The following is a 15,195-nucleotide window of genomic DNA, read 5'->3' as shown; positions in this document are numbered from 1 at the left end:
CTTTGGAGATGGTGCAGAAGAGATTCACCAGGGAGTTGAACAGTGTAAGAACTGTAGATGCTGGTTTAAACCAAAGATAGCCACAAAAAGCTGGAGTAACTCAGACTTCAGACTGAAGTAGGGTCTCGACCCGAAACATCACTGTTGAATACATGACCCAACATGTTGACAAAACAAGGGATTTATGGGTTTGTGGGATGTAGGGGATCCTTTCTTATCTTATCCTCAGGTAGAGTCAAACTTCCTAGACGTCACAGAGTAACAACCTAGAGGACTGTTATGTTTATTAAAACAACGAAAGTGTCACATATAAAACAAATACAAATGCTACAATTGATGCAACATTGTATATGAAATTGCTGCAGGTATTGTTAAAGTTAGTTTCTTAAAACAGACAACTCACAATAAATTAGGTAAAACCAACACAAGCTTTACTGATCATTTAGCTGGCGAGAGTGCCAGGATATACAAAGTCAAGTATACAGCAGACACTTAACTCCTCCTAGGCCATCACTCTAATGAATAAAGATATACAGCAATTTTTTAATAGTATTTCAGAAACATAGTCACATGTTTATACAGAGTTGCAGCAATGACGGCTAACATATCAATCACAGCTCTACCCATTCAAAGCATGCTTGCAACTAATACAATACTTCTCACGCTATGGTTATATTGATCACAAACATTAGTTACGAAACCCCCAAATAGCAGGAAGTTAGTCAAAGGTCTATCATCTGCAGAACCTTCTTAAACAATGTCATCTTTGATTGTCAGCCTTCAACCAGAAGCTTTCTGTTTACAGAAGCCAGAACCCTCTCAGGATGTACATCCCCTCTCACCAACAGGAATGAGCATGGATGCAGTTTGAATGCTGACCTCCAATTTCCTGATTCCCCAGCCCTTATACAGAACCCAAAACCCAAAGAAGTCAAATTAATCTTTACTTAATAAAATACATAAAATAGTCCATTATTAACTAGGAAATTATCAGTATAATGTGGAATAATATTGTGATTATACAATAACATACTATATCTTAAACAACCATAACTTTTAAGTCTAATTTGAAACATCTAGTTGTATATATATGTATATATATATATAGATATATATACACACACACACTGAACTTTTTTTTATCTTGTGTATTATATTGTTTAGAGTACAAAATTAAAAAAAAAGGTTCTCAACACAAAACCCAACCCAAAACATCACCCAGTCCTTCTCTCCAGAGACGTTGCCTGTCCCGCTGAGTTACTCCAGCATTTTGTGACTACCTTCAGTGTAAACCAGAATCTGCAGTTCCTTTCTACACACAATGTTTACAGATTCTGTTGTGTTGATGCAAGTAAGAATGTCATTGTTCTAACTGGGACTAATGACAAAAAAAACACTCTTGACTCCTGACACTGTACAGGTGAGGGACTTGGTCTGCCGTTCTTTTGCTAGCTACCTTTAAATGTTATCTACTCAGCACACTGGATGATTGTTGTTACGGAATCTTTTGCAGTAATCCTGAAAAATACTGTCACTGACCAGTGAAGAGGAAAGGCAGTAATGCTGACTGGCAGTGCATGCTGGGTTCATCCTACAGATGAGCTCACTGGGGCAAAACCAACAGCCACATGATGGTACAAAGGCACTGCTGGTATAAACTCACTGAATATAAATGTGGTTCATGCCATTTACTTCAATCCAAGAAATCCCTTAAGAATGTTATATATTTCTATCGGATCCCTATCTTAAGATGAAAACAAGTTTCACTATACTCTTTTATTTTAACACAAAGAGTGGTGGCTCTATAGAACTAGATGCCAGAAGAGCTAGTTGAGGCAGGTACTATCACAACGTTTTAAAACACTTGGACAGATACATGGATGGGATAGGTTTCAAGGTTTATGAGCCACTGCAGGCAGGTAGGACTAGTGTAAATGGAGCATGTTGGTCGCCGTTGACATGTTGGGCCGAAGGGCCTGTTTCCACACTGAATCTATGACTATGATTCTTCCTGGATATGCCACATCATGAGACAGAGAGTAGGTGTGGAAGGAAATATGTGCAGCATGTCAGGCAAACAGAAGTTCCTGAAGTTTTGATTTTTCAGTAGTTTGATTTGGAAATGCTTAATGATTATTATGGTTTTATTGTAGACAAAGAGTCAAACAGCACAGTGACACAACGGTAGAATTGCTGCCTTACAGCATCAGAGACCTGGGTTCAATCCTGACTATGGGTGTTGTCTGGACTGAGTTCATACGTTCTTCCTGTGACCGTGGGGGTTTTCTCCGGGTGCTCCAGTTTCCTCAGTTGGTGATAATTGTAACCAGTTGGTGATAATTGTAAAATTGTCCCGAGTGTGTAGAGTAGTATTAGTGTACGGGGTGATGACTGATCAGCAAGAACTCAGTGGGCCAAAGGGCTTGTTGCCACACTGCATCTCTAAAGTCTAAAGTCTAAAGCGAGCAAAACAAAACAGATTTTACACCAACATAGAGGCAATGAAGGAGTCCTCACCATAGGTCACAACATTTCCCTTCATTCCACATAGCAGCAGCAATGTGCTTTGAAATAGGGCATCAAGTAAAGCCCTCTCAAGGTACACAGAGAGTCAGAGACTGATGGCAATTTTCTAAATATAGAAATATGGAAAGAGAGATTAGAGTTATTTTAGATATCTCCACGCTTGAGTTTCTATCTTGCAGCCTGAACATTTATTGAGGCTCCAATCAACGTTAGAAGTCGATGAATAGTGGAATTGAGTTTAGTTTATACCAAGGTACAGTGAAAAGCTTTTGTTGCATGCTAACCAGTCAGCAGAAATAATACACATGATTACAATCGAGCCGTCCACAGTGTACAGATACATGATAAAGGGAATATTGTGAGTAATGTTTAGTGCAAGATAATAGCATTCATAAATCATTCATGAGCTGGTGACTGAGCTAGAGCTGATCTGCTCAACACCACCTATGTCAACATGTCTGACAGGGCGTGTGCTGACTAACCTAGTCATGATTCACTTTGCCATGACAACATGCTGCACCTCTTGCTTCAAGCTTCAAATAAATATAGGAACACATAGTAATTGGATCAGTGAAAGATGCAAATCCTAATGGTCTGAAATAGTCTAAGTGCCTAAAAGAGGGCACCACAGTGATGCAGCTAATGGAGCTGCCACTTCACAATGTCAGAGACCCGGGATCGATCCTGACCGTAGCTGCTGTATGCGTGGAGTTTGCATGTTCTCCCTGTGACCACATGGTTTCCTCCAGATGCACCGGTTTCCTTCCACCTCCCAAAGACGTGCAGGTGTATAGGTTACTTAGCCTCTGTAAATTGCCCTTAGTGTGTAGGGAATCGATGAAAAAGTTGGATAACATAGAAATAATGTGAATGGGTGATCGATGATCTGTGTGGACTGTGGGCTGATTTGCCTGTTTCCATGCAGTACCTCAAAACTAACTTAAACATTTGGGCAGGTACATGGATAGGAAAGATTTAGAGGTATTTGAGTTAAACACAAGTAAATGGGACGAGCCCAGATTTTGGAGCAATTTGGTCAGCATGAACAAGTTGGGTCGAAGGGCCTGTTTCTGTGATGTATGGCTCAATGGCTCTCTGTGGCAGAGAATACTGCCCTCTGTGGCAGAGAATTCTACAGATTCACAAACCATTGGGTGAAGAAGTTTTTCCTCATCTCAGTCCTAAATTACCCACCCATTATTCTTAAATTATGACCCCTGCTTCTGCACTACCCCAACATAGGAAACATTTTTCCTGCATCTAGCCTGTCCAATCCTTTAAGAATTTTATATGTTTCTATAAGATACCCTCACATCCTTCTAAATTCCAGTGTATACAAGCCCAGTCGACCCATTCTTTCATTATATATCAGTCCCGCCATCCCGGGAATTAACCTGGTGAACATACGCTGCACTTCCTCAATAGCAATAATGTCCTTTCTAAGATTAGGAGACCAAAATTGCACACAATACCTCCAGGTGCGTCTCACCAGGGGCCCTGGCGAATGTGGCTGTAGGACCTCCTTGCTCCTAAACTCAAATGAACTCTCGCGATGAAGGCCAAACATGTCATTAGAATCATGTACCTGCATGCTTACTTTCAGTGACTGATGTGTTAACCCTCAACACCCAGGTCTTATTTCAGAACTCAATTCCAACCATTATTCAAGTGCTCCTTTGCCCTATTTCTGAACATTTATTGCTTTTCTTCATCCATTATCAACCTTACCTAAGTATTAGAGAGCCCACAAGGGCTAGAGCAACTCAGCAGGTCAGGCAGAAGAGAAAAGGAACAGGTGATGCTTCGTGTTCAAGAAGGAACTGCAGATGCTGGAAAATCGAAGGTACACAAACATGCTGGAGAAACTCAGCGGGTGCAGCAGCATCTAAGGAATGAAGGAAATAGGCAACGTTTCGGGCCAAAACCCTTCTTCAGACCAGGTGATGCTTCTTGTCAGAACCCTTCTTCAGACAGAAATTATAGTGGTGGGGGAGGGGAACTGGAGGTAGGAAAAGAACATAGTAGCCTTTTTGATTCCGCATCAGAAGGAATCAAAAAGCTTTGTCCTATTCAAAAGTTGAGTAGGAACATAGAAAACATAGAAAAATAGGTGCAAGAGTAGGCCATTCGACCCTTTGAGCCAGCATCGCCATTGAATATGATCATGGCTGATCATCTAAAATCAGTACCCCCTTCCTGCCTTTTCCCCATACCCCTTGATTCCTATAGCCCAATGAGCTAAATCTAACTCTCTCTTGAAAACATCCAGTGAATCGGCTTCTACTGCCCTCTGTGGCAGAGAATTCTACAGATTCACAACTCACTGGATGAAGAAGTTTTTCCTCATCTCAGTCCTAAATTACCCACCCATTATTCTAAAATTATGACCCCTGCTTCTGCACTACCCCAACATAGGAAACATTTTTTCTGCATCTAGCCTGTCCAATCCTTTAAGAATTTTATATGTTTCTATAAGATACCCTCACATCCTTCTAAATTCCAGTGTATACAAGCCCAGTCGACCCATTCTTTCATTATATATCAGTCCCGCCATCCCAGGAATTAACCTGGTGAACATACGCTGCACTTCCTCAATAGCAATAATGTCCTTTCTAAGATTAGGAGACCAAAATTGCACACAATACTCCAGGTGCAGTCTCACCAGGGCCCTGTACAACTGCAGTAGGACCTCCTTGCTCCTAAACTCAAATCTTCTCGCGATGAAGGCCAACATGTCATTAGTTTTATGTAACTGCATGCTTACTTTCAGTGACTGATGTACAAGCACACCCAGGTCTCGTTTCAGAAGAATTCCAGAAGATTAGTCAAGCATGATTTTCCCTTCATCAATTCATGTTGACTTTGACCGATCCTGTCACTGCTTTCCAAATGCGCTGCTATAACATCTTTAACAATTGACTCCAGCATCTTCCTCACTACCACTAACTGGTCTATAATTCCCCATTTTCGCGCCCCCTCCTTTCTTAAAAAGTGTGGTTACATTGGATCAGTTCCTGTGGACTGTAAGGTATCCAGAGTTGAGAGAACATTGGAACATTGGAAAATTATTTATTCTCAGCTTACTCTAGTGTATAAATTAGGTTAAAATGCAAGTGGGATATCATAGCTAGGTAAATATAAAAGATCCCAAGCATTTGCAAAATGGTGGTCAAGCAGTTCCTCTTGTTATTCACTTCCACCACTATTCATGGTCTCCTACCACCTAAAGCCAAATTCTGGATCAGCTTTCCCTTGCGCCTTAGTTTAGTTTAGTTTAGTTTAGAGATACAGCGCGAAACAGGCTCTGGCCCACCGAGTCTGCACTGATCAGTGATCCCCACACATTAACTCGATCTTGCACACACTAGGGACAATTTTACTAAGTTAATGAACCTGCAAACGTGTACATCTTTGGAGTGTGGGAGGAAAACGAAGATCTTGTAGAAAACCCACAAAGTCACGGGGAGAACGTAATATCCCGTACAGACGACACCCGTAATCGGGATCGAACCCGGGTCTCCAGTGCCGTAAGTTCTGTAAGGCAGCAATTCTACTGCTGCGTAACAGTGCCGCCCAAAATCCTCTGGACTAATATCATACGGGACCTTATCAAAAGCCTTCCTAAAGTCCATGCAAACCACATCTATTACTCCGCTTTCATCAGATTTGTTAGACATGGTTACCCTTACATAAATCCACAACCAGTCCTCCTAATCAGTAGATAGACACAAAATGCTAGAGTAACTCAGCGGGACAGGCAGCATTTCTGGAGAGAAGGAATTGATACTCCTGCTTTTTGTGTCTATCTTTGGTTTAAACCAGCATCTGCAGTTCCTCCCTTCACACCTCACTCCATTAAGTTCATATGGCGCCTGGTGTGTAATGATCACCCCATAGTAAAATAATTCACACAGACACAGATGATTTTGAAACATGGATAGCCAGTCCTGGACTCTCCAACGACTGGAATCATCCTCTCCACATCCACTCTTTCCAGGCCTTTCATTATTCTGTAGGTTTCAATGAGGTCCCCTTTAATCCTTCTAATCTCCATCCAGTACAGGCCCAGACCCCATCACATATTCCTCATACGTTAACCCAGTAATCCCTGGGATCATTCTCTTAAACCTCCTCTCCAACACCAGCAAATCCTTTCTCAGATATGCAGCCCAAAATTGATCAGAAATATTCCAAATGCAGTCAGAACAGCGCCTTATAAAGCTTCAGTATCACATCCTTGCTTTTGCATTCTAGTCCTATGGAAATGAGTGCTAACATTGCTTTTTCCTTCCTTACTGCCAATTCAACCTGTAAACTAACCCTTTGGGAATGCTGCACCAGCACTGAGGTCCCTTTGCACCTTCAATTTCTGAATACTCTCCCAAATTAGAAAATAGTGTACACCTTTATTTCTACTACCAAAGTGCATGACTGTATGATTTGCTATGCTGTATTCCATTTGTCACTTTTTTGCTCACTCTCCCAATCTGTTCTAGATCTGTTTCCTCAACACTACCTGCCTCTCCACCTATCTTTGTATCATCTGTAAACTTGGTCACAAAGCCATCAATTCCATTGTCCAAATCATTCATATATAGTGAAAAGTAGCAGACCTGACACTGACTCCTGTGGAACACCACGAGTCACTGGCGGCCAACCAGAAAATGCCCTCTTTATTCCAACTCTTTGCCTTCTGCCAGTCAGCCAATCTTCAATCCATGTTAGTACGTTACCCCTAATACTGTGGGCTCCTATCGTGTTTAACAGCCTCACATGCGGCACCTTATCGAAGGCCTTCTGAAAGGGATATGTAGGGATATGGGTCAAATGTGGGCAATGGGACCAGCCTAGATAGGGGATCATAGTCACCAATGATGAGTTTGGCCGAAGGGCCTGTTTAATTGCTGTTGGATTATATTACTCCCTGACCCTATGAGACACATGCCACTTGCAGAACTGAAGAGGAAAGCAGGTCATCCTTGATCTAAAGGGAATGCCTGCGAAAAAGGGAATATTACTTTGACAATCAAGTGAATTTAGTAATAATTCATTGTACGTGATCAATTGAAGTGATTTAAATTTATTAGCTGCCGATGTTCAGTGCTGTCATTACTGTTTGTATTAAGTTCCTGTCTATATTGCTGTAACAATCAAATAATTTATGTTAAATGCACAAATGATTTAATTATAATGCTGCACATTTTCATTTTATTAAATATATTGATCTGTTCATTAGAAACAGTCTACAGAGAGCTTTCATGTTTTTGGATAGATTAATTTACCTTTTGAAAAATCTATTGATATACAATTAGGTTCTTACGATCACCATATTTAGGTAAATTTGAAGTTTTGCCACAACTCTCATAGATGAAAGTGATATAATCTCAAAATTGAATGGGATAGTTTTCAATTTTCAGTGTCAACCTGTGCAGCTAAATGCTGACCCCCGACCTTCGATTCGGTACCAAACCTTCAAGCACCTCTCAGGGTTGTAAATGATAGAGAAGATAAATTCCATGGGGTGGCACGGTGGTGCAGCGGTAGAGATTGCTGCCTTACAGCCTTTGCAGCGCCGGAGACCTGGGTTCGTTCCCGACTACGATTGCTGTCTGTCAGAGTTTGTACATTCTCCCCATGCCCGTGTGGGTTTTCTCCGAGGTTTTCAGTTTCTTCCCACACCCCAAAGATGTGCAGGTATATACGTTAATTGGTTTGGTACATGTGTAAATTGTCCATAGTGTGCGTAGGATAGTATTGACTCGGTGGGCCGAAGGGCCTGTTCCCACTCTGTATGTCTAAATCTAAACTAAACTAAAATATATTTACTTAAGAAGTGCATTGAATTCATTGAGATAGGCTTACAGCTCAGGCATCTGAACAGACACACTGGGTTGGATGTTTTGTTGCTGACCAGTAAAAGCTTCCATCTGTAGTTTAACAAACCTGATTTTCCAGTTGTTCCCACAAACCCCTGTGCGAATGGGCCCAAAGACCTGCTCAGAAATACCCAGGCACTGCCCTTCCTTGTGAACGGTGCCGGCCACTGCTATGGCAACGACTCCATGTGGAGAGGTTACGCACATCTCATGCCGCTGTGGCTGATGTTTGGGTTGAAGAGCAGCTGTTCATCTTTCACCAGGGACAGCAGGCGCAGGCTGACTGTCGCTGAACTCTGATGTTGTTCCGTTTGGATTTCCCGGACGCAGTGGGTGAAATGGTGCATTGCATCGTCCCAGAAGTGCTGTGGGCCCCACGCTTCCGCCTGCTGTCCAAAGGAAGGGTTCTGAGAATTCAGGAGATGAAAGAACCATTGGCAGAACTCCTTGCCCATGTCGCCGCATTCGGAACCTCCCACTGTCATAACTTGGGGTGGTTGCTGACACTGGACGGTGTTAAGGAATAAGAATAAAGTCAGCTTTTTTTGGAACGAGAAAGAAAATGACAAAAAAAATTGAGTGAATGCCAAAAGATGGAGAGTTAAATAAACATGCAGTTATTTGTCACTTAAGCATGCAGAAAAGATATTTTCAGCTCCAAAAACCAATCAAAGGATGGCACATTAAAGCAGCTGGTAGAGTTGCTTCCTGCGCCAGAGACCGGGCTCGATCCTGATCTCGGATGCTGTCTGCGTGCAGTTTGCTTGTTCTACCTCTGACTACCTGGGTTCCCTCTGGATGCTGCGGTTTCCTCCCATATCCCAAAGACGTGTGGGTTTGTAGGTTGAGTGGCCACTATAAATTGCATGTAGTGTGTAGTATCGATGAAAGGGGCATAACATGAATCTAGTCTCAGACTAGTCTTCAGACCTCCATCCAGAAGGAGGGTCCTGACCCAAAATGTCAACAATATTAATTCTCATCTATAAAATTTCCTCTGGTGTGTAGGGTGTGGTTGCAAAGGTGGGATAACACAGAATGAAAGAGCATTCTTTTAGGAAGATGATGAGAAATTTCTTCAGTCAGAGGGGGGTGAATCTGTGGAATTCTTTGCCACAGTAGGATGTGGAGGCCAAGTCAGTGTATATTTTTAAGGCAGAGATAGATAGATCCTTGATTACTACAGGTTTCATAGGTTATGGGGAGAAGGCAAGAGAATGGGGTTAGGAGGGAGAGATAGATCAGCCATGATTGAATGGTGGAGTAGACATGATGGGTTGAATGGCCTAATTCTACTATTCCTTTTGACCTTAACTAGCATGAATGGGTGATCGGTAATTGTCGTGTACTTGGTGGGCCAAAGGGCCTCTTTCCATGCTGTATCTCTAAAGCCATTCAAACACTCCAAAGGTAGACAAAAATGCTGGAGAAACTTCGAATGAAACAGGCGATGTTTCGGGTTGAGACTGAAGAAGGGTCTCGACTCGAAACGTTGCCTATTTCCTTCGCTCCACAGATGCTGCCTCTCTCGCTGAATTTATCCAGCATCTACCTTCGATTTTACAGCATCTGCAGTTTCTTCTTAAAAAAACACCCCAAACATTCTTTTCCTCTGCCTTTGGTCCACAGTTATGGGTGCCACATGATAGGAAGTATGTGGAGGTTTTGGAAAGAATGCAGAAAAACATATTAACCAGATTACTCCCTAGATGACGTTAGTCATAAGGAGAGGGTGGAAAAACTTGGATTGTTTTCTCTCTAACATTGGAGGGTGAGAGGAAACCTGACTGAAACATCTAAAATTATGAGTGGCATAGATAGGGTAGATAGTCAGTACTTTTATCCCCATGGTGGACATATTAAAGATTAGAGGGCATAGCTTTAAAGTGGGAGAGGCAAAATTCAAAGAAGATGTGCAGAACAAGTCTCCTTCTCATCTCTTCAGCCCAACAAGTCCATTAATCACCCCCTCAAACTAGTTCTAAAAAAGTTACTTCATTTCTTTTGTCTAGATTACGTGATGTGTCTTCCTTTGAGTATTATGTTTTTTTGAGCTGCAAACGATTTCATTTTTTTATTAATGTTTATTTTATTAGAAGCAGTTGTACAATAAGAGAGCAATCGACATAACAATTATACAATTTTCGTACAGCTTCAATTTAAACATTTTATAAACTGATAAATAAGTTGATAAGTGATAAATAAAAGTAAAAAGGAAAGATGAAGAAAAAGAAAGATACAAAAAAGCGAGAAGAAAAAACCCCTGAACTGACTTAAAAGTGAGAGAAAAAAAGAAATGCAGATAGGTCCCACTATCCTACCCTACCCCCGCTCAACGAACCCAAGCATGGTTTAAATTTGTGTTCAACCATACTGTTGCTGAAGAAATTCAATGAAAGGAGACCATATTTTGGAAAATTGGTCTGATTTATCAGCCAAAACGAGCCTTATTTTTTCTAGATGTAGTGTCTCGGTCATTTCTGTGATCCACATCTTCACTGTGGGAACTGTTATCTTTTTCCAGAATTTAAGTATAAGTTTTTTCGTAGTTATTAAACCATAGTCAAGGAAACGTCTTTGGAATGTCATTGGAAGTGGCATTTATCACAAATAGGGGAGACAGCTGGGAAAATCTTATTCAATTTGGTCTTTGAGTAGTATAACTTATGTAATATTTTGAATTGTATCAGGCAATGCCTGACATTTAAAGAACAGTAATGTATGTATAGTAGGCTTTCCCCCCATATATCTTTTGAAATGGGTAAACCCAACTTGTCCTCCCATGCTTGCCTATAAATCTCAGAAGGTGGGGTATCAATATTTAAGAAATTTCGTTCAGACCGTAAGGTCTGAATGACAATAAAGGTAATTCTAATTCTAATTCTAATTCTAAACGTAAGATATCAACTTACTTGTATCGGCATGTCTATTCAAACAATCGTCTAATATATCTGGACCCATAAAAGGACAATCGTGTGTGTATGTTTTCACATAATCTCGGATTTGAAGGTATCTGAAAAAATTGTTTGCGTTCAAGTAGTATTTCTTCTGTAGTTTTAGAAAAGAAAAGAGAATCCCCTTCTTATAGAGGTCTCCCACAGTGTTAATTCCCAGGTTTTTCCATTGAACAAACACCCTATCTAAGGTAGACGGTTTAAACGAGGGATTGTTTGCAATAGGAAGGAGAGACACGTTTCACAATTTAAGACAGTATTTCAACCATTTCCAGATATGTATATTACTATGTATTATCAGATTTTGCTCATACGTTGACATACAAATGTATTAGAGATAGGAGAATCGAGTGTGACCTAATGTGATTGAATGTGACCTAATACTCTCAGCAAGGGGTTCTATGGCTAAAGCATATAACATTGGTGAAAGGGCGCAACCTTGTCTGTTACCCCTAGATAAATAAAATGTAGGTGAAAGCATTTGATTTGTCAATATTCTGGCTGTCAGATTAGTGTATAAGAGCTTCACCCATAAAGTAAAGTTTTCTCCCTATTGAAATTTTTCCAACACTGTGAAAAGATAAGACCATTCCACTTGGTCGAAAGCTTTTCCTGCATCTAGAGAAATAATTGTTAGATCCTCGTTTGTCGTTCTCTGCGAGTATATTATATTAAACAAACGTCTCAAATTATAAAACAAATGGCATTTAGGTGTAAACCCAGTGTGATCTGCATGTATTAGTACCTGTATACTAATAACCAAGCTTAATCTGTGAGCCAAAGTCTTAGCTAATATCTTCTGATCCGTATTTAAAAGGGCTATTGCCGTCTAGGATCCAGGCTCCTCGAGATTTTTATCTTTTTTTGAAATCAATGTAATAGTTGATTCGGCAAGATTTTGTGGTAAAGTCAGTTTTTTAAATGCTTGAATATAAAGGGCTTGTAAACGTGGGGAAATTAAATCATTAAATTCTTTATAAAATTTGTTACTAAACCTATCCGGACCCAGCGTTTTTCCACTTTTCAATGATTTAATAGTCTCTACAATGTATTTTGTTGTTATCTCTGCTAATTCATCCCGTTCTTCTCATTAAGGAATGGGAGATTGCAATTCTCAAGAAAACTTTTCATCTTTGTAGGGTCGGTTGTTGTTTTGATAAGTTTAGTGTTCGATAGAATTTTAAGAATCTTTCATTAATATCTTTAGGCAATGTAAGCAGATCTCCTTTTTCTGATCTAATTTTGTGAATAGCGTGATCCTTCGCTAATTTATGAAGTTCACGTGCAAGTAGTTTATGTGGTTTGTCACCAAATTCAAAATGTTTTTGCTTAGTATAATGAAATACCCTAATAATTTTTGCAGAAAGGATCTGGTTTAATTTAAATTTTAATGCGGCTATCTTATTATGGTTTGATGTGGTTGGGCCAATCGCATATTCTGAGTCTAGCTGTTTAATCTGTTTTTCTAATTCCAATTGTTCAGTCTTATTTTTCTTGTTTTGAAAAGCTTGGTATGAGATAATACAGAAAAATATGCATTGATAAAAATAGATAAGATATTTAGTAAAGAAAATAGAAAGTGAAAAAGAAAAACAACGGAAATTGCAGCATATAGAAATGGGTGAATACTACCCGTTGGGTTAGTGAAAACTTCCGTGAGATAGATAATATTAAGTAACTCCGCACCTTAAAGAGTTAATAAAAACTAAACAGAACAAACCCCCAAAAGGTTTAACAGTATTTAAATCTGTCAGGGAATCAGCATTCCCAAGAAGTTAAGTATCTTAATGTGCTCTAATTAAGTAGTTGAATATTAAGTAATTTGACTAATATATGGCACTTATTACTTAACTTTCTATTAATACTGTTTTGACGTATTAACCGACTGTCAGTGAATTTATGACAACTTATTGATTACAAATGCCATTTCACACACTCATTTCCTCCCTCCCTCTCTCTCTCCCTCCCTCTCTCTCCCACCCTCTCTCTCTCTCTCTACCCCTCTTCCTTTCCCCCATCCCTCCCTCTCTCCCTCTTCCCTTCTCTCTCTCCAAAAACTTCCCACAACTTCCTCAAACTTTCTCTCACTTACATTCTCGCTCACTACCTCTGCCTCCCTCCCTGTCCTTCTCTCTAGGATTTCATTTATGGCAATGAACAATAAATCTTCATGAAATTCTAATAATTCAGAGACAAGGACATAAAATCTTCTCACGCTGCCAAATAACTTTTGATGCCACATGAATTACCAGTGCTATGTTCACGTGTATGTTAATCGTCATTTCATTTGGCTGGGTGGTTGCTCCAAATTTCCATTCTATTTATTTATTTATTTATTTATTTGTTTTTTGTTAGAAGCAATTGTACAAAATAAAATGTTCGGCATAGCAGTTATATAATTTTCGTACAGCTTCAGTTTTAACATTTTATAAATAATTAACTAGATAGGAAAGAAAAAGGGAAAAAAGGTAAGAAAGAAAACAATATAAAAAGCGCAAAAATAAAAAACCATAAAGAAGGGGAGATATATCCAACTACCCTTCCGTACGCCCGCTCACCCAGCCCTACTGGTTGCTTCAAAATTGGCTCATCTGTTTGTCTTCCACATTGCTCGTCACCTTTCTTTACCTGTTCCTCTTTTTTCTCCTGTTCCTCTGTCTGTCTCATCTTCCCTGACTCTCTTGTCTCTGAGATCATTGGCCCCGGGGATGTTAGCTTTTTTTTTGCAGCATCTGTCACTTTCTGTACCACACCCTTCATCCATTTTGGACGTCGATCTTGGAGTTGTCTATCAGCTGCAAATTGGTTTCTATTCCAGTCCAGCTTCCACCAATAATGCAAGGCATCACCAATAAGCTGTTGTTTGCTTGATGAAATAGATACAGTCACTCCATGTTTTGTTAAGTACTTCAATATTGACTCTCGCAGAACTTTCTTGCGTTTTAGGAGCTCTTTGGCACTGTGGCTGTGGTTCAGAATGACGCTGATGACTTCTACAAGAAAATTTTAAAAGGATAAGCATGATCTGGCACAGTACTTACATTTAACAGAAGTAATATTTTTTGGAATTAATAATACATTCAATCCTTAGCTCACAAAGAAAGTAAATGGGAATGAGAATATTACCAGTTACTATATTTTCAGTAAGAGGATGATGCCCAGAGTCTGGCATCAATAAGGAAGGAATGTGTTCATTGATTACATTGACACTGCTGCTAGGTTTGCTGCCTCACAGTTCAACCCTAGCCTCTGACACTATCTTTGTGGAATTTGTGGGTTTTAAACGTGGGTTTTATTCCAGTGCTCAGGATTCGGTCCCACCCCACCCCCATCACACCCCCACAAAACACCGCCGGGGACGCAGAGGTGGGTTAAAGGCCAGGTTAGAGCTAGCCCCACACAGGGCAGCGATTCCTAGCCTTTTCCTCGCCAACGTGCGCTCACTGGCAAACAAAATGGATGAACTCCGGCTAAGGATCACCTCCCACAACCGGATCAAGGACTGCAACATCCTGATCTTCACGGAAACTTGGCTCAACACTGACGTTCCTGACAGCGCCATCCAGCTATCGGGGCGTCATTTACTCCGAGCGGACAGGACATCAGACTCTGGTAAGACCAGAGGTGGGGGTCTGTGCATTTATGTAAACAAAGCATGGTGCACGGACTCCACCATCATCGAGAGTCACTGCTCAGCTAACCTTGAGTTCCTCTTGGTTAGATGCAGATCGTTCTATCTGCCCAGAGAGTTCACCTCCACTGTTGTGACTGCAGCCTATATCCCTCCTGATGCTAATGCCAAGCTTGCAATGAAAGAGCTGCATACTGCCATTAGCAAA

The 15,195-nt window shown here is 40.5% G+C and overlaps 1 pseudogene; it reads right to left on the bottom strand.

Moving 5' to 3' along the window:
- Positions 1-5,886: 5,886 nt before the first annotated feature.
- The window catches only part of LOC129702940 (uncharacterized protein C3orf38 homolog), a 35,329-nt pseudogene continuing 26,020 nt past the window's right edge, over positions 5,887-15,195 (bottom strand).

Source organism: Leucoraja erinacea, chromosome 13 (assembly GCF_028641065.1).
Source record: "Leucoraja erinacea ecotype New England chromosome 13, Leri_hhj_1, whole genome shotgun sequence".
Lineage (NCBI taxonomy): Eukaryota > Metazoa > Chordata > Chondrichthyes > Rajiformes > Rajidae > Leucoraja > Leucoraja erinaceus.
This window is presented reverse-complemented; position numbering and strand designations above follow the sequence as displayed.